This window comes from Anastrepha obliqua, chromosome 4 (assembly GCF_027943255.1).
Source record: "Anastrepha obliqua isolate idAnaObli1 chromosome 4, idAnaObli1_1.0, whole genome shotgun sequence".
NCBI classification, from domain to species: domain Eukaryota; kingdom Metazoa; phylum Arthropoda; class Insecta; order Diptera; family Tephritidae; genus Anastrepha; species Anastrepha obliqua.
This window is the reverse complement of record NC_072895.1, coordinates 46801564-46828085: the sequence shown is the minus strand read 5'-3', so window position 1 is coordinate 46828085 and position 26522 is coordinate 46801564. Positions and strand designations below refer to the sequence as shown.

The 26522-nt window shown below is 34.7% G+C and overlaps 1 protein-coding gene across 2 annotated transcripts in view; it reads left to right on the top strand.

Moving 5' to 3' along the window:
• Positions 1-3683: 3683 nt before the first annotated feature.
• Positions 3684-26522, top strand: part of LOC129243487 (high affinity cAMP-specific and IBMX-insensitive 3',5'-cyclic phosphodiesterase 8) — a 421728-nt gene continuing 398889 nt past the window's right edge. The window contains exons 1-3 of one of the 2 annotated variants that reach the window (XM_054880534.1): positions 3684-3841; positions 9102-9264; positions 14375-14771. The gene's annotated coding sequence lies outside the window, so the exon portion shown is untranslated. Of the gene's footprint in view, positions 3842-3900; positions 3918-9101; positions 9265-14374; positions 14772-26522 lie in introns of those variants that run through there. The other variant, XM_054880535.1, reaches the window with a different exon arrangement.

The following is a 26522-nucleotide window of genomic DNA, read 5'->3' as shown; positions in this document are numbered from 1 at the left end:
GTATTTCTGAGTAGCGTCTTTAGAAAATTTTGGAGTATAAGATTTTATATATTTAAATACATATATATAATTGGCGCGTCCACCCTTTTTGGATGTTTGGCAGAGCTCCTCCTCCTATTTGTGGTGTGCGTCTTTATGATGTTCCCCAAATGGAAGGGCCTACGGTTTCAAGCCGACTCCGAACGGCAGATATTTTTATGAGGAGCTTTTTCATGGCAGAAATACACTCGGAGGTTTGCCATTGCCTGCCGAGGGGCGACCGCTAATAGAAAAATGTTTTTATTAATTTTGGTTTCACCGAGATTCGAACCAACGTTCTCTCTGTGAATTCCGAATGGCAATCACGCACCAACTCATTCGGCTACGGCGGCAACCGAGATTTTATATCCCATACAATTTTGGTATAAAGTGCAAGTATACAGTGCCTCAAAAATTGCGTTAATTTTTGGCAATTTTTATGCGGCCATGCGCATTTTATCTATATAAAGAGTTCCTAATATCCGCATCCGCATGTGCTGGAATGTTTCACTGCCCTCAGTACCTTGAGAGCAAGAAGCACCGTCTTGTTCGGCTGGATACCAGGACATGAAGGTCATGGCAGCAACGAACAAGTGGGCTATCTAGCGAAATTAAGCGCTACATCAAAATTCCAAGGATCTGAACCTTTCTACGGGCTTACCAAAGCCCACATAAAGGAAGTTATCAAAGGCTGAAAACGGAAATGCTTAATTCACAAGGCACTGGATTGAAAGTCAAGCCTTTTTTTCCTTCTAGAGGAGCATCAAATAAGTTCCTGAATCTGAATGGAGCGGCCTTAGAAGCTCTTACTGCATACTACATACATACATATATGGATCCATAGGTCATTGAAGTCTCTGTTATCATTTCTTCGTCGGCCACATACTTTTTTAAAGTGGGATTATATCACTCAGTTTAAGCATATTAAAAGTTTTTTAATTTAAGGCTCTTCAAAAATTTATCTGTCTGTCGACTATTAATATTGTTATTGCATTGCTGTCTCGCTGCCACGTTAGCTTAATATTTTGTGCTCTCATTTTTTCAGTTAGCAAAAAATAAATATTATTCGTTTATATTTGAAGGTCAATTAGATGAAGAATTTTAATTTTTGTTAAAGTGTGTCTAAAACTGTGCTAAACTATTACCTTGTGTTTATATTATAGGGAGTGGAAAAGTTTATACGAATGTAGTAAAATTAGGCAACTAGAGCTTATGGGTGATTCTAATGAAAATAGGTGCCAGTAAAATGAGATTCGCTGAAAAATTACGAACTGCTGGATTGTTCATGACTCTCTATGATACCAGGTGAGACTATTAAATAGCGAGATTGACTTAAATTATATTATTCGAACGGTGAGTAGCAATATTTAGATGAAATACAAGGCTCTAAGCCTCTTGATTTCGGGTATAACATCAACACGATTCGGAGAAAGAGCTTGTGTCAAATACATTTCAAGGATGGATTTTTTATTAAACCATCAAATCTTTGTCTTTTGTTTTCTAATGTTTACCAACTGAAATATTTTGACAAAAAAGAAGCAAATATCAGCAATAAAAACAATAAAAACAATGAAAAATGGTTTGGTTGATGACCAGATGTTGCTAAACATTTAGCAACACTCAGCAACATTTGCCATCAAAGCAACGCTGCTAAGAGTGGCGACTGACGCCTGAGAGAGAAGAACAGAAGTTGTATGTATTGAGGTAGCGCTTTGTGTATATTGTTTATGCCGGCGTCACATACGTATCTGAAAGATACAGCAGAAAGCAACAAGCTGCTGCTGAGAAGAAGAGCACCGGCAACAGCAACAGCAGCAGCAACAGCAATGGTGGTGGCAGCTGCGTTAGAGGCAGCGTTCAAAGTAATTGAGAGAGAGGAGACACCGGCAGCAAACAGCTTAATAACAATTTGTTCGTATGTATTTACTTCAATGCATATATAAGTCTCAGATAGTTAGGTGTATTTGTGTGTGAACACACGGTAGCGGCTGGTTGTGGGTGAGTTTTGTTAACAGCAAGGTGAGAGCAAAGCAGCAGAATTAGCAAAAGCAACGAAAACAAAACCATCGACTCACAGCAAAGTGGCAAGTGCCGTACATTCGCCAAGAATGTGAAAAAGTGTTGCCAGATGTGCGTTAGCTAAGTTGTGGAAGGAGGTTTGCAAATATTACAACATTACAATTTTTTATAGAATAGCGATAGCAGAGATAGCAGAACAAATATTCGAATATTTGTAGTTTTATTTTTTGTTTTTACGTATAGGCTGCTTATCCCTATAGCTTACGTTTTGTAAGTATACCTTGAATTTTAGTACCGACGGGAAAATAGCACATTTTGGAATTTGTAATGGGAGAATCAAATAAGTAAAAATACGGAAAAATATGTTTTATAGTACATGCCATGAACCATATAATTACTTTTTTCAAAGAAAGTAATATGACGGCTGAATAGCTTTTCTTCAACGAGGCTTTATTCTTTAAGAACCGCGAGGCTGGAAAAACTAGATGCGTTTAATTTTAACTTTTAATTTACGGTGAACAAATTTGCCTTTCGATTATTTAATTATTATTTTATTTACTATTTATATTATATATCATTAGCTTTAAAAAAATCCATGTTATTATCTAGTCTTCTTTGCCAAAAAGGGTATTTGTCAAGTTCAAAATTAGAAAAAAAAAAAATCTTAAAATTGTTTATACAAAAACTACCCAGATATGTCTTTTGATTTGCTTTATGCTTTATGATATTAGGGTATTCTTTAAAGCAAAAAGCATTCGATTTTTTGAAAGTGACAGTCTGTGGATAATATTGGAAATAATAGTGAGCACTGGTCGTTACTGAGGAGCCAGATTTCGATAGTAAAAATCAATATCAAAAATAAAACACATTCATCATACTTCACGGACGGAAACTGGAGCAGAATAAAAAATGCTGTACGTTTTTTGCTGAGAAGTCCAAAACGGCTAGTTGAATGCGATCAAATGCAAAAAATTCCGAACAGAATTGTGAATAAATTAAGAAACGACTTTTTTGGAAAATTAGATTGCTCCGTCATGGAGCAGCTGCTAGATAAACAGCTTAAGTAAAAGGTGGTCAAAGTTTCTTCAAGGAATTCTGGAAAAAAAAGGCCAAAGGAAGCTTGAGCAATAATTTTTAATGAAAATAATGGCCAAACTGCCCAGATCTCAAGCCAATTGAAAAGTGCCGTGCTTTCGTCAAATATATTTGAATATGAAGCAATATAACAAAGAAAACTTCTAAGAATGCTTTAGATGTTCGGAAAAAATTGTTGCTCCCTAACTCGAAAGATATGAGTTAATATCAGAAAAGTAGCAGAAATTAAAAAAAAAATAGAAAAAGTATACTTTAAATATATGTATAATAAAGAAATGGCCCGAGTAAATTAAAAAAAAAAAAACAATTGTCCTAATAAACTCCATGATCTCAAACCCAATTTCTTACAACGATCTGGCAAGGCTACCACTGGCCAATAACGCTCTGCAGCAACCACCGTGGCAGCAGTAGACGACGACGTCGACGTCGTGAAAGAGGAGCGCGCGCAGAGAAATAAGCAGCTAGCTGTAGACGGCTGTTGGTATCTAGCTCCAGTAGTGGTTGTGTACGAGCTTTCCGTACAATTTTGGTTCAGTTGCGTTCTGGTAGAATCCAAAGTTACACTTATCGCGGTGGTCGATAAAAATAACGCAATCGTTTCGCTGCGAGAGCTGACTCGCGCGCGCATTTAGCTCAAGAACGCACAGACGAAACAGAGTAAAGTGAAGTGAAGCTACATATTTAGCTGGCAAATGTGTACAAGTAAAAAGTCAGCAAGCAAGCAAGCAATCAATCCAGAAATAAAGAAATAAAGAAAGAACAACGACCCGAAGTGCAAAGACAAAGTCAGTTTGCTTGATAATTAAACTATTCGAGTATTTGTTTATTATTTCACTCACCTGGTGCATACAACCGCAATTCACAATAGGCTTAAATATAAAGTAATTAACTGAAAATGCGCGCTATTAGCAAATTACAGTCAGGTTCTTATCAGTGGTAGTAGAAATTTCTTGCTTAAACAGCTTTCTTGACTTTTGTAGGTTCCACAGAAGTTAGCATCCACGTGCAAACTGCGCCTACCTGCGTTTACGTTTACTTTAGGTCATCCCATGCCTTGGAGGCATAGAGAGGTCGTAGTTTGGATGCCTGTCACGGGTTTTAACTTCGCAGCTAATAGACTAGGTATTCCGCTGCAGTAGAAGTCCATTCAATCCATTGGGGCTTATACTTTTTCAAACCTACAAATGATCAGGTTGCAATTTTTTCTGGACGAATTTTAGGTTCTACTCAAAACATTAGTATACCTTCGCATCTTGTGTAAAAAAACTTAAGCTCCGCCGAAATAAATAAAAAAACTATAAACAACTTTAATCGCACAAAAATGACAAACAAATTTGAGAAAATTCGACTCACTGACTATTGCTACTTCTACATGAAAATTAACACAATTACCGTAACTCTACTCCAACCTTCAATTTACTTTAACAATCGTTGCTTGCCACCCTTTTGAGTGTAATATTTACAAGGGATATCGCTGATAGGTACTACACGTATAATGGCAAAAAAAAAACACAAAATTCGTGCTGATAAAATGAGTGAAACTAATGGACAGCTAATGCTGTCTGTACTCCCACCGGAGCGTGAAATATTAACAGTTGAACGCTTAGAGTAATGGTTACGGCTACAGCTGCTTCTGTTGCTATATTCGCAAGTTAGCTTAGGCACCTCTCCATATCCACCAATTAACCAACCACAGTCGCCTGTCCGCAACCATTCAATGCCGCAGATGCTTCGATTTGGCACACGCTTCATGGAAACTCGCACGAGTTGCAACTTCCAGTTATAGAGCCAGGTGTCTTTGGCTTGTGGTGAGCGCCTGACCGTTTGCTTGGCTACAACCAGTTATGTGTCCGTTGCCCGTCAAATGAACTTTTAAAATTTATTCCTTACCGAAAGTGCTTTGAAAAGAGTTACGGGAAACCTGTTACATTTATTCAGAGTTTTCTTGAGATGTGCCAACCTAATTTAAAAGCATCCAAAGAATGCTTCGACTACTAAGTTCAAAGACAGACATTCCTCTATGGTTTTTCAAAAATTTGATAGAAGTTTTCGCTCCTTTGAACCCAATATTCGTGTTTCGTTAATTTGCAGGTTGAACTGAATACTATTGGTCAACGGTATATTAATGTTCGCTGGTGGTTATTGAATCCTTTACTGACTAGTCGATGACTTTAAAGCGAGTTACCTTTTACCGTCTCAACTCGACGAGTTGGCTGAACAAATTTTTTGCTTTGTGCGTTCGACTCATCCAAACAAAGTGCAGCAAATTTGTGCATCAGTTCTCCCTTAGTCTTTTCAGTAGGCAAGCTGCAGAAATATCAGGTAAATCCTCAAGAAATTTAGATGAGTGTGGGTTAGGTTAAGGTTATTTTCGCCTTTTTAACATTTTATATGTTTAGGATGTAAAAATCGATTGCGATACGATGAGAAAGCGGAAAGGAGAAACTAAATAGGGATTCTGAACGTAAACGATTTCAGTTTTATTGAAGAAACGCTACCCCTGAGAGATTTTCAGCAAGTAGTTTAGATCGTAGACTCTCGATAAACTATGAAGAGGATGCGGATGTGATATTACGGTAGGAACTTGAATTAAGGTTGGGTTTCGGCGCCAGGAACTACTTTTATACGCGGATGGAGAAATATAAATTTACAAATTTAATCTGCAGTTCAGTGAGTTTAGACCTTTAAACCAGCAGCATAATTTCACGGAGTGACGCATATTCTGAAGAGAAAAATACGCTAGTGGTTTACTTTGTTAAGTCACTCAGAAGCTTGGTATACCTCTGTATTTCTCTCACAAAACTGTAAGTTCCTCCATTTGTGGTGTAACGTCAAACGCACAGTACAAATAGGAAGAAGAACATCGTGGTTGAATATGACTTTTTAAGAGTCTTAAACTTAAAGGCTTTCTATGCAAAAAAACTGCACAACAGATGTTCATTAGCCATTTTTCTAAATTTATTGCTACAGATTTATCAGAAGTAATAAAAGCCTAGTAAAAATGAGCGTGGCCTGATTTCCCTCTTCGGTAGTCCTTTAAACCCAGTCGTCCAACATATCTATTCCTTTTGACTGGACCGCTCCATAGAAACAACTCATCGTTTGCGCTCATCTTTGGGTTACATCGACCATCACTACAAATCGACCAACCGATACAGGCTGGGTTCGATAAGCTGCTACAACTATTACGGCAATCGAATTCAATCTCGAATAAATAGAGCTCAGTTGTTGTTGTCAAAGCGCGTTCGACCACCTGTTTGAACTTCTAGAGCTAGGGAAATAAAAATCTTCCCTAACTACCGTAAGCCATGAACTTCTGCTGAGGTCTTGTTCTAGAAATGTGACTGCAGATTGCTATTTATGGGTCTGTAACTAAAACTGACAGTGAAAATGTTTGCACATACATTCACTCCTCTCGACATTCATGTGGGGGTTTTCCGACCCCAGCAGTTCGTGTTATTAGGGTAGTCGGCAGTATGATAAGGGATCTACAATACGTATACTTTGGACTGCTGCATAATACTGGAAGTAAATTTTCAATATTAAGAAATATTGATGTTCTGCTACCTCTCTGAGTGCTCTCAATAGCTGTTGGTGTCAAAATAGCAGTTCAAATTGTGAAGAAATTAGCTGATGACCTACTCCACGTAGAATTCAGCTTCAACTGAAAGATTCTGTGCTAAATATAGCATTCCCCATTTTCCCCATTCGGGCTCACTCCCTATAACATCAACTGAAGCAGATTCTGTGCTAAATGTGCTATTGATGGAAAATTTTAAGTCAGTCCTATTTTTAAGGTCAGTCCTATTTTTATGTTCCCGCAACGTCTTCGACTGCTAAGGTGGCGCCGAAATACCAATGAACGAACACCTGCCCACAACCCTCAACGTCTCGTCTTAGCTAATCTTTTGCGCCACCAGTACTCGCCGCGCACGCGAAATCACGAAATCACGTTCCATCGAAAGTATCTAACTAGCGCCTACACTAGTATATCTCTCTAGACAAAGCATTCTGCATACATATGTAAGCATAATGTAAGCATCGGTGTATATGCATATGTATGTATGGAATGTATGTATGTAACTCTGTGCACATATCTGAGCGCGCCGTTGTTGTTCGTGTATTCCAAAGCGTATCGTTCACTGCAAGTGCGGTTTTGTAATAAATAAACACGCGAACTTCGCGTACGTCACACCTTCGTCTCACAAATACCACCACCACCATCACCACCTCGCGCATTAGGCATGGAGCTCGTTGTCGGCGTTGCATTGCGCCGGAGGCGCTCAATGTCGTCGCTGATGTGCTTGCGCCGTCGTCTCAAAGTTGCTGTTCGCACAGAAGCATTGCTAACACTTTGTTCTGTTTTTGTTGTTATCGTGCGACTGTTTATTTTATTGTTGTTGCCGCGTTTGCTATTCTCCTTGTATCATCGAAAGCCTATATTTGTTTTTTTGTTTTTGTTGCCTTCGCATACAAATGTATCATACATGGATGCCTGTAATAATGTTAGTTTTTTTTTTAATTTCATTTTAAGTTTTTGTTTTTGTTTGCTTTGAAATTGTTTTTTTCGCTTGTGTTATCTTTTGTGTTTCAGTTTCTTCTTAGCAGCGCCAGCGACCGGCAATAGCAGCACAGCTGAGCGTGTTAAAGCGTTTGAGTTGAATAACTCACAAGTGTCGTGGTCATCGTGGTTGTCGTAGTCGAAAGTCGTCGTTCAACAGATGAAAAAAATATTGTTAAAGAAAATTGTTTTAATAAAAGATATTATTGCGGTCATTTAGACTGTAAATATGCGGTTATGTGGTGAAAGAGTGTGTTTGTGTGTGCAGATTTCTTAACCACACTGTGTTTTACTTAAATAACATCAACAGTGCTACAAAAAATTTATCAATCAAAAGCAGGCAAAAATAATTACACAAAAATGTATCTGAAAACAGTTGGGAAGTCGTATTGAAGAAATGAGCAGCCACACATACTTTCGTATACACACATATACATATACGTGTATGTGTGTGTACGTATTGTGAGCTTGTGCCGCTAAGAAAATATTTATGCATTTGTTGAGATACTTTTTTGCGTTCTGTATTTAGCTGTTTGCACACTGCTGAGAACATTTGTGTGCTTGTAGCGCAAGAGCAATGCGCTCCCTTACGCTCTGCCACTCTTCTTCTTCAATATACTGAATCTGTGCGCCTCTCACACTCGTGATTTGATGTGCAGTTGTTCAAGTGCAATAAATTAATTTGTGACTTTAATTGTTTCGAGTGAAACAAAAAAAAAACCAAAAGTTTTAATTGAAGCGCAGACCAAAACAAAACTACAAACTTGAGTTTGTAACTGATACAGTGCAGTGCATAAGAAATAACAAATAACAACACAACATAAAAATTATTTTATAACAGCAAAAAAATAAAACAAAAATTAAAGAAAAAATTATTAATAAATGTAATTTAAATGTAAAGAAAAGCAACTCTTTTGTGCGCATACGTGCTTAAACAAATAAACACCTAAACAAAAAAAAAAAAACAGAAATATGAGAAATCAACAGGTGCAACCAAAACAAGTAGTTTAATTCCAGAAAAATGTGACTGGCAAACGCAGAGCTGATGAAGTGAATAAATGAGTAGCAGCTAAAATATCCAAATAACCAAAACAAAAACAAAAATTAAGAATAAAAAATAAAATGAAGTAAAAACAAAGAATGCCATAAGAAATAATTATGAATGGAAATTTAATCAAATAATGCAGTAAGTTAGTGAAATTACATGAAAATTGTGGTGAAGTGTTTTATATAAGAAATTACAACTATTATATTTTTTTTATATTAGATGTTTTTTCAATTGAAATATTTTTTGTCACCGCTTAATTTGAAAACGAGTATAATGAAAATACCTTAAAATTTACCTGGAAATATACCTCTAATACGAAGTGCAACAAATATTTTAAAATTTTGTTTTTAATTACCACAGCTTAGACTTCAAAATAACTAAAAATATATAAAAATCTCCTCACATGCATAGCAAATAACTAATAAGTGAAGCAGGTGAAGAAGTGAATAGTGAAAATAAATAATAAATAGACGAATTATATGTTATAGTAGTAAATAAGCAAAACAAAAAAGTTATTAAAAAAGTAAGTAAACGATATAAAAAATAACTTAATAAATTTAAAAAAGTGAATCATAAAACAATGTTCACAAGCAAGTTAATAAATAATGAAAAGACAAATTAACGCAAAATATAATTAAATAAAAACCGAACTATTAAAATATACAATTAAATATGTTGACAGATAGGCAAACAAATAAAAGAAATATGTAAATTATTAAAAAAGTGGGTAAATGCATACAATAAAAAACAAATAAATAAATAAAAATTTGAATAAATAAAATATTAAATTAATATAATATGCAGATAAAATAAGTAAATAAACAAATCAAACAAAATACATAAAATAATTAAATTATATATAAGTTACATAAATAATAGTTAGTTGGCGGTCTCCGTAGCCGAATAATTTGCTGCGTGACTACCATTCGGAATTCACAGAGAGAACGTAGGTTCGAATCTCGGTGAACACCAAAATTAAGAAAAACATTTTTCTAATAACGGTCGCCCCTCGGCAGGCAATAGCAAACCTCTGAGTGTATTTCTGCCATGAAAAAGCGCCTCATAAAAATATTTGCCGTTCGGAGTCGGCTTGAAAGGTCCCTCCATTTGAACAACATCAAGACGCACACCACAAATAGAAGGAGGAGCTCGCCCAAACACCCCTAAAGGGTGTACGTGCTAATTATACATATATATATAATAAATAAACTAAATGAATAAAAAATAAAATAAATAAATCACAATAAAACAAAGAAATGAATAACATAAAAAATAAATTAATAAATTGAAAAATGTGAAAAAGTAATAAACAGAAGAAAATTGCGAATAAAATAATTAAATAAATAAAAAAAAGGGAAATAAATAATTAAATATTTTGGCAGATAGGCAAATAAAGTTATAAAAATATTTTAATTATTAAAACTATTTAATGAATAAAATATATAAGTAAAAATATAGTCTAGTTAGTAAATAATAAATTAAATTGTTAAAATATTAAATAAACAATTAATATAAAAAATGAAAAAATAAATAAAGAAAGGAAGAAAGGAAGAAATAAAACTTATAAACTAAATAAATAAAATATGTAAATAAAATAACTAAAAAAAATGAATCAAACAAAAGAGATAAACGCCGAAAACAAAAATAAATAAAGAAACATATGTATATATTCTTCAAAAGTAAGTAAATAAATATATGAAAGAATCAATAGATAAATACAAAAAATTATAATAAAGAAAAATTACAAAAATTCGATATACAAAAAAAAATCAATAATTAGATAAAGTAAAAATCTGCAAATAAACAGTTAAATATGTTGAGCGATAAGCAAATAAAGTAAAGGAAATAAATAAATTATTGAAAAGTAAATAAATAGATAAAATAAATAAACATAGAATAAATAAATAAACAAAGGAGTGAATAAGTAAAAAACTAAATAAATATAATTTATAAATAAAGTAACTAAAATAATTAAAATAAATTAAGTAAGCAATCAAGCAAAATAAATTAATAAATAAAAACATGAATAAATAAAAAATATGAATAAATAAAAAAATTTAATAAATTATATAACATTGGTATACATTTATATAAACTATAGTATTATATAAAATATTAATAACACTGGCTTACAGCCAAAATGCACCAGAGACGCCGTTATGAAATTCCTATGTAAAATCACCGTCTGATTCCTAAAATCAAGGTTATTTTTTATTCTGTGGTAACGTTTTTGAGATATTTACGAATTACCGTTATTTAAAAAAAAAATGTGGGCCCACTTAATCATATATATCTCGAAAACGAATTGAGCGATTCCAAAACCGTTTAAAGCTTTTAAAAGGTAATAAAATTTGCTATAAACTGTGTGTAAAACACTTTTTGCTAGGCCCTGCAGATTCAAAGATAGCGAACTATCATAACGGATTTTTTTAATTTTTTTTGTAAAAATATAAAAAAATTTGTAATTTGAGAGAAAGGATCTTTAAAACTTTTTATTTTTTCGTATATTTTTTGTTTTCACTCTAAGCTCTGTTTTATTACAAAAAAAAATAAACTTTGATAATACAAAAGTTACAAGCATTCAAGTAAATATATCCATATAGTAAAACTTAAGTACCCTACAAATAATAGCATATGTACATATGATTCTGTCTTAACTCTATGATCTTATTTTATAATTGAAAAAGTAATGTGTCTTGTTTTGACGCTTATTTATATAAGGATCGGTTTCTCTTATATTGCTTCAGCGTCGTTCAGCTTCTCTGTATTTAGGTATCTTTGTCTGATTTCCTTCAGTACAGGGCACCTTCCTAAGAAGTGATACATGTCTTCTTTTTCGTTTGAGTTGCCTAGTGTGCAAATTTTTACCGCGTTTCCATAAGCTATTGCATTCAGGTTTAACACACCACATCTTGCTTTAAATATTGTTGTTATGTCAGCTAACCGTATATCTTCTCTAAAGTATGATTCTCCTTTTGAGTGATCTAAGTGTTTATATTCGTATATTCGTGTGGTGCTTGATAGTGCTTTTTGTTTTGCCATGTTTAAATTTTGTAGTTTAATGTTTGATAGAAGCTGGATACAGCGATCTTGCCAGTCCGTAGCAGTTATGTTTTCTTCAAGCTTTAGACCCAACTCCATACCTAAGTCATTGAGTTGTTTGAGCCAAAACACGTTTTTTCGTAATATGCACTGTGTAAGTTTGTGCGAGAGTCTACTGCTGTTGTAATTATAGATAGTTTTCCAAATGTATTTCATATGTAGTTCTAACAAATATAGGTAGCATATAACCCCAGATTTGAGCGGCGTATGTTTGTATGGCTCTACACAGACAGAAACAGCTTCCATTTTGATTTGTATGAGATTTATGGCTCAGCTAAGAAATTGTTCTATGTACTATTAATGCTAGCTTTTGCTAAATTATTTCTGGCTTGCACATGTTCATCAAACGCCATTTTGGATGTGAGAATGACACCAAATTTTATATATATAAAAGTATTATTAATATAGTGAATAAATAAATATTTTTTTTCCTTGTTCACTCCACTTGGGAGCATAGGGCCTCTACAAGACTCAGTCTTGCGTTGGTTTCGTTAATCTATTTTGCTTTAAGTAAATATGCAAATAAAAAATATTAATAAATAAAATATAAAATTCAAGCAAAATAGGTAAATACACAAAGAAAATGTTTAACTAAATAAAAACCACAACAAATGTAATGGATAAAAAATATTAGTAACTTGATTAATGAATAATTAGCAACTAAATAAATAAATTTATAAATAAATCAAACAAAATAAATAAATACAACTGAAAACTTGTTTAACAAATAAATAAATAAATAAAAAGGGGAAATAAATATAGTACATAAAAAAAAATTATAGTCGTAAAAACTAAATAAACACACAATTAAAAATTTTTATAAATAAATGAACAAATAAATATATATAGTGAAAAATATCACTGATTGTATACAAAACGTTGAAAAAATAGTCATTTGTAAAATCACTTAAAATACAGAATAACAGCTTAAGGGGTCCCGGTTGTCCAGAGCTCGAAAATTTGGGGTATTTTCAAGAATTTTTCTTGCAATAAAAAAAATGAAAAACGATATTTAAATTTTTTAGGATTTTTTTAACCTCTTTCACATATAAAAATGAAAAAAAAAAAAAAAATTATTTTAATAACTTAAAAAATGGCGCTGAAGTTGACCCTCGCGAAAAATTGCACCTGGCTCTTCTTTTTATCTAAAACACAAAAACCAAACAAATTATTAATCACTATAACTGTAGCTATGTCACGTACTAGAATAACAAAAAAAAAAAAAATTTGATAAATTGACGCGGTTTTGTGTTTGACGCTCTAAAAATCTTTTTTTCAGTTTTTTAATAAAAAAAAAGACGAAATAATTTAAAAAATAATATGATTCTTATACAGGCGATAGCCATTGATGTTGTGAACAATATACAATTTTAGACGAGTCGCGTGACGAATCTGACTTTACCTGTTAAAACCTCTGTAGAATCGAATACTGGAATATCCTTCCAAAAATTTGACAGTATATGCTTAAACTCCTATACTTTCGAAATATCAAAACAAAAAAAATCGATTTTCTGAAAATTCTAGACCGGCTTAAGGGGGGCCTCTTAACAGTCGCTTCAAAAAAAGGTTTTTTTCTCAACCTTTTTTCGAGGCGAAGAAAGGGACACACAGGAATAATCTTTTGCATTTATTTGAAGGCATGATTAAATAGTAATAAACAATTCTTTAACATAAATAAAAAAACAAAATGGATCTCGTACAGATTCTCGTTGCGCGATAGTAAATCGGCGTGTAAGAGTGCGGTCATAGTTTTCACCTGAAACACAAAAGAAAAATACATATTGTCTTATTCATAAGGTTTTCCCGCATATAATAGAAAAAATGAACACACAATTAATTATTGAAAAAAATTGCTTTTTTCGCAATTTTTTTTCCAAAAAAGGTGTTAAATAACATTAATAAATGATTTGTTTTTTGGATTTTGCTAGTTAATTAGTTGCGCATTTTAATTATCTTTATATAGATTATCAGTTTGAAATAAAAATATATAAAAAAAAACTTCAGCTTAAATCTTATATTTCAAGATTACTAAAAAAAAAAATTAAATTATTTAATTCATCTAATTTTATTAGACAAAACACGTAAATTTATTGATTTTTTTATTGGCATGAAAAGATAGTCAAATATGCAGGAAATACTAATTTAATTTTAGAAAAAATAGAATAATTAGAAGTTAAAACCTTTTTTTGAACAATTAAATTTAATGATTATTATTAAAAAATTCCCATGAAATTTTTGAAAAAACTATTAAAAAAAATGTTCACCAAACATTTCTTAACCCAAATAGTTCAAGAAAAATAAATATAGTACATAAGTGAACTATAAAGCGTATGTGAATGTCATATTCTAATGAGTTAAAGCAATATAAAAAATAAATTTATATACAAATAAATAAGCCTCTAGGTAGCTTCGGCCAGCCATTAAAAGCTAACTTAACCTAAATAAGTAAACTAATAAATACTGCTAATTTACCGCATAATAAAAAAAAATTAATTTTAAACTAATCAAAACAACTTCTTTTCGTTAAAAAGGGTTTTTGAAACTAGTAAAATAATAGCAAATTCTTCTCAGCACCAGAAAGCAAGATAAACAATTTGTTAAAAGTTCCTGCGAATCGCTGCAAATGTGAAATAAATACATAAATGTAAAGCAAATTATTTTTTCTGACAAATGTATATATAAAACAATACATAAAAAATTACAGTGAAAGTGCATATTCAACAAATTGTATAAATCAGTAAGAGAAAAATTTATACAAAATTTCTATGGAAACCGTTTCGAAATATTTCTATTGAAATATACGCACATTGCTACATATTTGCTTGCATTTATGTGCAATTACTCGAATTTATTGTGAAAATAGTTCGCAAATAATTTTATAATGCAACATTTTGCAACAGACACACTTTAAAGTGGCTGAAAAGGCAGGTGAGTGAAAAATATTACAATTACAAAAAAATTATTAGCATAATTCATATTTAAACCTTTGCTGATAGAAATATTTTTAAAATATCATAGTAATCTTTTTTATATGCAGAAAATTGTTCTTAAATTAAAAATCTTTTTTTTTATACTCATTAACTTTTAAATTAAAAAATTTAGAAATGTCTTATTAAAAAAAAACATCCTCATGGACACATATTTTCTTGTTTTTAATTTGCGTAAGAAACGATGTTCTGCTCTGCAAATGCGTGATGCGAAACCATGTTTGCGTGGGGCAGTACTTCCAAGCAAAGCACGCAGGTAAATGTCAGGACAGGTTTGGTAAAATGGCTGTTTTGTAGAGGGATAAAGTTAGGCATTGTGGCAAAATTACGTTGAAATCTTGTCTATAACCAATTTGGGCTTAGCGTTAGTTTTAGAATATCTCTAGTTTCTACTAAAATATCTGGGAAACTTCAAGTTATTACAACTGAAAAATTGCTCTCCTAGAGTAAAAAGTCTATTTTTAGCTAAGGCAGAGCACTGGCGCAAAAACTCTTCTTCGTACGGACAGCTACAAAGGCAACGTTTAGTCCGCATTAAAATACGCCTATTGCACAATTTTTATAATAACAGATGAGCATCATTACAGGGCACAACCCAAGGGGTCAGCACATGACCACCATTGGAATCATCGAGAACCCGGTACGCCTGTCATGCTTGGAGGAGGCGGATAGCACTGAGCACTTTCTCTGTGAGTGTCCTGCCTTTGCTAGAGCAAGGCTACGAGTATTGGGTTCCGATGTCATGAGAATGAGTAATATTCGTTCTCTAAAACTGGAGGATATTTACAGATTTGCTAAAGAATCTGGAAAACTCTCACAGGACTAACTATCTCTATCTCTGTCTCTATTATTTTCTATCTCTTTCTCTGATACTTTTTTCCTTCCCTCCTTGACTATCTACCCCCTTTCCAGAGCTTTAAATACAATGGGCTCTTTGGCGTGAGTGTTTTAGGAGCCACCAAATCTCCTGGTGCTCCTTGGCTCGACCTTTTCAAATTCAAATTCAAATTCACACGAGGGACGGTGAAGAGGCCAGCGATAACATGCCAAGTGATCCAAGTATTTTCGACGTGGCCTTAAGCTTTTCTGAAAATTTATATATTTGTAGGCTTGAGTTGTAATAAGTAGTAATCTGAAATAAATTAAAAAAAAATTTTATAATTTTGAGATCTTTTCAAAATGGAAAATTTTAGTATGGAGTTTTTTAAACTTGTTGCTTATTAGGATAAAATGTTAAAACAATTTTTTTGTAATTTAAATTTTTAATTTTTTTTTTAATTTTTGTTTTTTATATTTTGGGAAACAATTTTTTTTTTTCAATTTTGAAAAACTCTCCTTCAGAGTTTCTTTTTATATTTTGCATTAATAATTCAGACAAAGCTTTTTTTTCATCAGTGCCAAAGACCTTAAACCTGATTCGAGCAAAGGCGGGGCAGACGCACAGGAAGTGGTCCGCCGTCTCATCCTCCTCTTCACAAACTGGGCAGAGTACACTGTCTGAGATGCCCACCCATTCCATGTGCTTCGCCCACAGAAAGTGGCCCAACCAGCTGTCTGCACTCCTTTCTGCTTAATGACAGGAGGGTTTGCGACAATCGATCGGACATGACAGGTAACATCAGTTTAGTCCATCTGCAGTCTCTCTCAGCCTGCCAAGCTCGCTGGTGGGTTTAGTAACCCATTTGCTAACCGTGGCTTTGATGGCCGCAGAAGGGGGTTGCAAAACGGCTCCGGGCCAAAGAAGTTGGCCTCAGAGCCCATCTTAACTAAGGAATGAGAGGTCTCGTTTCCCACGATACCCACGTGTCCCGGGACCCATGTTAACATCAGCCTGTTATGTCTACCGACATAGTACAGCCTAGATTTACAGGACTCGACTACCCCTGATGTGGTTAGGGGACTGTCTAAGGCCTTGAGCGCAGCTTGGCTGTCGCTGCAGACACATATAGATCTGCATCTCTATCTCTATCGGTTTTCTACAACAAAGTTCATCGCTTCTTGAGCTACATACACCTCCGTGTAGTTTTGTCCTGCTGGATTCCACGTAGACCCCAGAGCCGGAGCCATGCTCGGTCCTAGAGCCATTCGTACAAATGCGAAAACAGTGTTTGCCGGGCTCATTTCCTGAGTTTGACCACAACTGAACCTCTGGCAGCACTACACTGTATCTCTTTTCAAGTACGACTTTTGACGGCATGGAGTCAAAGGGCATGGAGAAAATCGTTGGATCGGATGCCGGAAAGGGGCCGTACCAGTTCCCATTGTATTTCAGCCTGCAGATGGTCTTCAAGGCCTCTACTTGGATGAAAGCATCAAGTGGTGGCAAACCAATGAGAGCATCTAATGCCGGGCCTGAAGTAGTCGGAAAAGCTCCGGTGCAACAGATGGCCACAGTGCGTTGTAGTCTCGATAAGGTCCTCCTGACTCCCACGAGAGAGAGTCTACTCATCCAGACTACTGATACATAGGTGATAATAGGTCTTATCTTAGCCGTGTAGATCCATATCACCTTGTTAGGAGAAAGACACCTTTGCACTGCCAGAAAGCTGTCAGTGCTTTGGATGGCTTTGTTTCAATGCGTGATTTCCATAAGAGCTTACTATCGAGGATTACTCCAAGATATTTGATTTCTTTGGATGGCTGGATTGTGACTCCTTTTAGCTTAGGCAGAACGAGTCCATCAAGTTTCCTCCTTCTGGTAAAGAGGGCAATACCAGTTTTGATGGGGTTTGACGATAGCCCATTCGCACATCACCAAGTGTTAGTCATATCCAGTGTTTTCTGTATTTTTCTACAGATGTACATAAGCGAAGAGCCCGTTATTAAACAGGCAACGTCGTCCGCATATGCTTGGGTGTAGACTCCAGCACCATTCAAGGTGGTGAGTAGAGGATCGATCACCATGCACCAGAGCAATGGAGACAGTCCACCACCTTGGGGGCAGCCTCTATTAACCCCGGGCGACACCAGCAGATCTTCCTCCGACCGCAACCTGACGATTCTTTGGGCTAGCATTGAACGAAACCAATTCACCAGCATCCGGTGTACACCATGTCTGCTGGCAGAGCTACACATGCTGTCGAAAGTGGCATTCTCAAAAGTCCCTCTATATCCAAAAATATGCTCATAGCGTAGTCAGACAAAGCTTAGTAATACCTAAATTTCTGGGATGCGTTAGTGGGATTCCCTTAACTTTTCGCGTTACATTCAAATACTAGTGAAAAATGTCCTGCATCTGCTTACTTATACGCGTAGCGATCGATCAGCAAATGGGTGTAATACAATATACCTAGATACAAGTGCTCTATGTAGTTGCGCTTCACTCTGCTTAAAGTCTGTTGGTGAGTTGGTGGGCCACAAATCAGCTCAGCGAACGTAGGTTAGAAACCCTGGTAGAAATGTTTGAAGGATTTTCTAGGGCTAGTTAAGTAAAAAAACTCCAAGTCTCTTCTGCAGCAACGGAAGATGATGAGGTGGAATCACCCAATATTTTATTCTTCAATTAATATATTACCTATGTATGAGAGTTACCAGGCTTAAATATTAGCCGCATAGAGGTTTTTTTGTTTTGCCATGTAACATTTTCTTTCCGCAATTCTTAATCTTCATCTCTCGATTATCTCTTTGCTCCATTCATTTGTCTGCCCTTTGTCGTTTAATGGTGTCACAACGGGCGGTTTCTTATTTACTCGTATCCAAGGCATTTCAATGGATAGCAGCAGGAGAGCAGCTGATTGCTTTTTTTTGTTTTATGTGTTTTCTAAACTGTCATATTTTGTTTACTTTGTTAATTTAATTAACAATAAAATATGCGACTTTGTTGTTCTTGCTGTAATGCTGCAATCTTTGCAAAATGCTACGTTCCATGTCAAAACATTTTTGTATTTCTTGAAAAGAGCAAAAGTTAAAAATAATCATGTCAAAATATTTATCGGCAAAAAACTTGCCAGCCGTGCCGGTTTTCCCGTGCATTATCGAATGATGTCTTTTACTTTTCCTCTTTACAAAATGGTCTGCTTAAACGCTAAATTTTAAGGGCTGCCGTACCTGCCCAAGTGAGCTTCATACTTCAGCCTAGTAACCTATCCTAACCTACCTAAAATTGAACGCTTTAACTATTGATTTACTGCATCCTTTTTGAGTGAATAATTCCTTTCTCTGATGAAATTATTCTGCATTATTGCATTTAGTTAACAAAGAAAACATTCTTACCATTATCCTTAGCGGCAATAACAATGACATTCATCCCTGCTAACTAAACAATTGTTATATATTCCGACATCACTGTGCGTACTCTGCTTTATTGTAAAGATAATCTTCCTCCGACCAAATTTTGTTTGTTTGGTTGTTAGTACACCCTGCGAAAAGTGCGGTTTAATGTCCTAACAATGGCAAAGTTGCATTTATCACTAAGAAGCAAGCACACTCGCATTACCCGTCACGCTCAGAACGCTCCCAGTTACTGACGTCAGCACACGTAATGTTGTGAAAAGTATTAGGATAAAGTTCAGCAGTATTGAGCTGTTTTGGACGGTGGGAAAGTTAAAATTTCCCAATACTTTTAGATGCAAGCCGTTTTGTGTAGACCCTGTAGGGAATGACATAGAAGAAGTTCTCATTAACGCTCGTTTTCATACAACAAAGTTATATGCATCACCGGCTTATACGTGGATAAAATTAGAGCATCTGCATGCTAAGATTACAGAAAGTATATATAAGTACAAAAAAGTGGTTTAAGAAGACAAAAATTATAAGACATTTACTAAGTGGCACTCAAAGGTTTCTTCATTTAGCTTAACACAATCAAAAGCAAAAAATGGTTGGTCTAACAAAAATGGTCCGTATATCCCTAAAGCACAACAATTCAATTCATACTTAGTCTTCCCTGGTTTAAACCTATCTATCTTAATTTGAATGCCTTTTTTATACTTTCTTATGTAAGTAGGTAAAATAATTAGCGGACTTCGTCTATGTCCGCTTTGTGTTCTTTTAATATAATTCGAGGTAAATATCATTGTAAATATATGTATGTATATTTAAAGACTGGCATCATAAAATTGTTTTTGGGGGCGGCATCTTTTTAATGAGTTAGTGCATTGGAATTCATATCCCTAGCTGACTTCCAGTGAAAGCTTTGTGACATTCGGTTCAGTAGAAGCGAAGTTATTGCATCTAAAGTGTCATTGTTTTAAAATCGGTAAAACCTTTACCGAAACATTTGAATTGATGAAAAAAGTTTATGGCGATGATCGTCTATCTGGTGCCAGAATTCACGAGTGGTTGAAATGTTTCAGAGATGGTTGTGTGGACATAAATAACAATAAACATACGGGCTGCCCAAAATCAGTAACTACCATCAGTACTCCATCGTAGTTGTTGGAACATTTATAAAAAATGAACCCAAATCATCATTGAAATTCATGGAATCGGAGTTGAATATCTCCAAATTATCGATTTATCGCATTTTAACTGATCATTTGGGGTTACGACATCTCAAGTTAACTGTGGACGAAAAATTGCTCAGAATTCAACATTCGAAAGACCGAGAAAAGACGAGCACTTTCTTTACAACATTCTGACTGGTGTTGAAATGTGGTGTTTCCAACATGAATCTGAAACTAAACGTCAAAGTGCCGAATGGAAGGCCCCAGACGGTCGACCACCCAAAAAATCGCGTCCAAACGCGAAGAAGTCAAAAATCAAGTCGATGCTCATTTGTTTTTACGATTCCAAGGGAATTGTCCACAAGAAGTTCGTGCCAATGGGCCAAACCAAACCCTCAGTGCAATTTTCTATCTTGGCGTTTTGAAGCGTTTGTTGCTTCGAATTCGTCGAATTCGACAGAAAAGCTTTAGGTCGCGCAAAACAGTGTATTGAGGCCAGAGGGGACTAGTTTTTTAATAAATAAACTCGAAGTTATCAGAACAAAGTTCCTGTCGTTTCTAGTTTAGCTCAGTCCTGTTTATTTTGGACTTCACCTTGTAATTCAAGCTATGCCATTTCAGTCGCAAAAGGTCGCATAGCCTATCGGATGAAAAGAAAAAAACCGATATAAAGAGAAGCAAAACCAATATATGTAATTATTTTTTCATTGCATGTCGAGAGGCGACCGATGTTAAGAAAAACCTTTTATATTATTTTGGTGTTTCGCGCCCACTGCGGGTTTCGAACCCGGGCGCTACCAAATGGCACTCACGCACAAGCCATTCCGCTACGTTGGCAGCATTTCTATTAGCTGCAAATTTATATATGTACTCGTTTACATATATACATATTCTGAGTATGAGCTCAGCGCCACGTAGAACCGGCCACGGATTTATATCCGGCCAAAGACTGTCACTCTAGCACAGGGGTCGTCAACCTTTTGAGTCGGAAGTTTCAAAAATTACAATTTACAAAATTTCAGAGTGCCCCAACTTGCGGTATTTTTTCTAAAGCTGTTCACTTTTGCAGCTCCAACTCTTCGAACTTGCTTTTCAGCTTTGTAAATTTTCCACTCCACACAAAGCTTTACTTTCTGAGATTACTTTTCTAGAGATTCAGTATCAATTCTAAATGGCTCTATGTGGATTACTTTACTAATTGCGTTGAGAGAATTTACTATGAATGCTAGAGTGATTTTTTTGGTTTTAAATTGCTCAAACCTGTCAGAAAATATCTCTTTAATTTTCTTTATAACTATGCTGAAAAAATTCGTATTCACAGTAGCACTGGTTTGATTGAGGTATCATTTTAGAAATTGAAAATGATTTACCACTCTGAATTGCTGCTGCAAAAATAGTTAATTTTTCTTCAAAACAAACCAATTCTTTCAAAAACACATAGGCTGGGTTTTTCCTACCCTGCAATTTTAGATTCAGTTCATTTAATTTCGCTGTGATATTCACCATCACCATTTGTCGTTCTCTAATTCCGGGGGATTATGCATTTTTAGTTTAGTAATGTATTTATTTCATTTATTATTTCAAAGCAAAACGTTTCAACACCTTACCTGTGGAAAACCATCGCACTTTATTGTGAAGAAGGAAGTCAGAATACTAAGTTTCCATTTCGTTCAAGAATTCTTTATAGTCAGAGAGTACAATTGGCTGAGAGATAGAATCGGATCCAGAACGATTTTTAAATTTTTTTTTGTTTTTTGATAAAATAATTAATATTTGCGTATGAAACTAAAGAGCTGCAGCTTCACATCCAAAGAGCCGCATGTTGGTCGCGAGCCGCAGGTTGCCGACCCCACTTCTAGCAGCATTTCCCGTACATGTATGGGGAATGTTTATGCTGCTATAACGACAACAACAACATTAACGAAATCTGGCAAAAATTACGAATTTTTGAATAACTCAATCACAGCGCCCACTTGCAGCGCTTTTTTAAAAGCTTTCCTTGTTAGGTAGTTAACGTATGTTTCGAGTATAAAACAAATTGGATCCCAACACCATCTAACGAGTCCAATGAAACTTACATATGCGCGATTCCAGACATGCACACAAACACCCACCAAAATTTTGTTGCAGGATGAAAGGCTTAGTAGTCTATAAACTATAAGGAAATTAACCTTCAGATGCTCACAAAAAAGATGAATAATTCCCATGGATACATACGTTGAGTATCAACATTATTGTAATGAGTGTATTTAGCACTGTAACCTGAAAGAGCTATTGTGCCCCCTTCGTGGACTCTATACTTAGTTCGCTTAGCCTATAAGTATGAGCATTAACATAACTTACAGGCGGCGGTGTGAATTTTAGTCTCCTCCTACGACAGTTACCCTTACTCGCTTATGTTCATTTCAGTAAATATTTTCCTATTTCTCAATGTAGAAAAAGCAGAAGCTCCGTATAAGTTTTTCACAAAAATGCTTAGTTTTTCCTACAGGCTACTCAACTGCTTTGAATCACTGCGTAAAAAGTGAGAAATGCAGAAGAGATTTGAAAGTTACGTAAAAAGTTTGGGAAGTAATTTTTTAAAATCTTGTAAAAAGCAAATAAGTATAATATATTGGCAAACTTCGTGATGAACCAAATCAAAGATATTCAAGTTATGGCTGTTGTATACAGATAATTATTCCTACTTATTGGAAATATATGTTTCAAGAATAACTTAAAAATCACTCAAAATACAAAATACCGCATTATCTGTATGTAAGTATTCATGGCATATAGGTGTCTACGAAGCAACAGACCACAAGGTTCTACTGGAACTTGTATTAGCTGAGATCATAATTATCAAACTATGCAGCGTCTCACTTATGCAGCACTACGAATCTGCTGTTGTCACAGGCAAATAACTTTTCATTACCCCGAGATCAGCGAGTATCAGTGCTCAGTCTAGTTAAACGCATTTGACTTGAAGCGCTACATTTGTCGATGCATCTTGCAATGCGTTTGGCTTGCACTTCAATGCTTGTCTCAGGATCTTACATTCCTCTGCCCTGATCTATGACGCCAATTATCTATGGATCCTTGGTTATTTCTATGAAGGCTCTCTTGAGCTTTGTTCTTTTTCGGTACTGCTCTTTGGCACATTGAATGATTTCGAATGAAATGAAAATAAAAATAATGAAAACGAGATTAGTTTTCTTGGCAAAGTCTTCCTTCGAAACATCATCCCCTCTGATCGGTGTGGTGTGACAAATATTTACTAGATGCCGTGCTTGTGCTACAAGTCTCCCGGCCGGTAGCACTTTTCAAAGTAGCACTAGATTACAGTATTTCAGATTATTTGGTATCTTAGTCCTAGCACTGATGGACCTGTGTTATCTTTAATTGTTGCGTAGGTTGTAACTTCGATCGGCTTTTGTTGGCGAATGCAGAACCACAGAGTGTTGAAAGTTTGCTCTTATTTCGTCACAAAAAAATTAATTTTTTTTCTAAAAAGCCACGGTATTTTCACTGAATTCTTTGAATATAACTCGGGACTGCCCCTATGAAACTTTTAGCGATTACCATAGTCTCAGCTATTAATGAAAAAATTGAAAATCGCCGACAATTTGTTTAAAAAAGTTCGTGTAGCGTAATACAACAGAAGTGAAACTTTCAAGGCAGATAAAGAAAGAGGGAGAGGCCCGAGAGAGAATGAGAGAGAGAGAGAGAGAGAAAGAATATATATCTGAAAAATTCACAACATTTGCAGAGAATACAAATAGACAAAATTTACAAAAACGGAGAAGGGTTGACCGGTGTAGGTAAACGCCGGACACAAACCGTGGCAACAACGCGCACTACTCCGAGCGTTTATCACCCGCACAAACGCAGCGATTCCAGGACCGCAGCAACGGCACAAATTACCGCAAGGCAATACCAATAAATCCGGATGGATAGCACTTTATAGTGCTAGTGCCAAAAAGTAGGCACCAAAAAAACAAAACGCCAAAAAAATTGGGACCAAAAAACGCTCCAAACAGCAGGCACAAAGGAAATATAACGCCAAAAATTAGGCACCAAAAATATATATTATTTCCTACATGTTTGCACCAACAAACAATCGCCAAAAGTAGGCAGTGTTATTTCTCACTAGAAATTGGCAGTCACAAGGAAAAACTCAGGGCAAATAGCCTAAAGTGTATCTAAGATATGTATAAGGTATAACTCTCTCTCTCCTTTTCCACTACGTTATATCTATTTTCTCTCTCGCGGAACGAAAATGCACAAAACGTTGCATGGCTTTAAAATTTTATTCTCAATTCTCGCTCGTCCATCGACGCCTAAGAAGTTTCAAAAAATTTAAATGTTAAAGAAGCTTAAGGTATTTCACTTAAAAAACCAAGCAGCAAAATTTTTAATCTTAAATATATCTCAAAACTTCTTATTATACTCAAGTCTATAAATGCAGCAATTTTTAAAAGATTTGATGACAATGTTCAAAATATATAAATCACTTGATATGGAATCGCTCAATTGTTAATTTTATTGCATCGAAACTACCAAGTGACGTGCGAGGAATCCGAAATTGTTAAATCCAGAATTTCCTATTTTTAAACCAAAACTCTTCAGAGAACGAAAACTCTTGAGAAACTCATGAGCAAACTAAGAATGGTGAAAATTGGTCTGTATAAACGAAAATATAAATTAAATTTCTTAAATTAAAATTTCTTGATATTATTTCACGTGATTTAGCTGCAGCAGTGATTCTTCTACAATAAAAATTCATTCATAAAAGTGCAGCTTTAAATATACCAAGCAAATTCTTTTATGTGTCTGACAAGCCATTCGTCACAAGCCACACAAAATTTCGAACAACCGTTTAAGCTAAGCGCACATTTTTCAACTTAAGTGAGTTATTTGTTGGGGTCATACGATTTGAGTAAAAAATAATGCACTTGTTTAAGTTTTTACGGACATTTGCACTTGCAATTACCCCCTAGAAAAGGCAAGAATAGAAAAAAAAAGAAAAAGAAAACTTACACATCAAAAAGTAGCATCAGAAATCAGGTTAATGCAATAACTGAGAAATGTTGAACACAAAAACATCCCGCCGAGCTCCGCACAGCTAGAGAAATTCATCCAAATGCTTTGTAGAATAGCACATAGCACAGTAGCCTAGAAAAAAAAGAACAACAATAATAAAGATTGCAAGTCGTGCGCAATGCAAATTTGTATGGCTTATCGAGCAGTGATGGAAATGCAGGCGAATTCGAGATTTATGCAAAACAAACAGATGCATTTTATTTTTCTTTGAAAATTATTTTTTTACTTACTAATAGGCCGCATTAAAGAAGAAGTCTTCCGACCAGATATAATGCGCTTTTTTCAAAACGCCGAAGCTGTTTCGATTTCGATGCTGCCTTTATTTGCTCAATCGTGGCAAATCGCTGTACGTTCATGGGTAGTTTTTGTTTAAGAGTAAGTTACATGGAGGTAAGTCTGGATAATACGGAGTAGTTTTTGGCCAAGAAATACTGATCCTTTAACTCATTTTATGCAATAGCCAAAAATCTGTGAAAAAACGTAAAATGGCAAATAATTTTAACATAAAAAAATCGAAAATCGAATTTACCCTTGCGCTCAATTATTTGGGGCGGCAGCATTTTGGCAAGTTTCACTTAATTTATTGTTTATTCTTTTTTTATTATATTAAAAATACCATACAAATTCAAGTTTCAAACTCTTAGCAGAATGTTTAAACATTCAACCAATTTTCACAAAAATATCCCACCTTTTATTCAGAGAAAAATTGTTTTTCAAAAATTTTTATGTCTGCGATTTTTTAGTCTGTAACATAATAATATGTAAATTTAAAGTAGCTTATAACTCTCGTTGATTTGTGATAGTTCTTTTGCTTGGCTGTGTTCTTTTTTCCATATAACGAAGGCGTGGAATTTTTTTTTTATATGGGAAAAATGCGCAACAGCGTCAAAGGCAAAAATTATAAAAAACGAATGAGACTTTGGTCACTTTGAACATGCACTTCACAATAGTAAAATTTAATAGACATTAAAACTGTACGCTCAAATTTTTACCTAAAACTCGGAATAAATAGGTTGAGTTTTTCGTAACATATTTTGAATTTTTCATTTTTTTTTTTTTTGTAAAGATGGAAATGTGAATTTGTATGGTATTTCTTATAGGCTAAGCTAGGCTTGTCTAAAAAAGTAATAAAAAAAATAAATAAATAAAAGAAAAATAGCTTAAACTACTTAAAATGTTGCTGGTTTAATTAGTTGAGTAAATACAACCGTGCGTAGGGCGTGAAA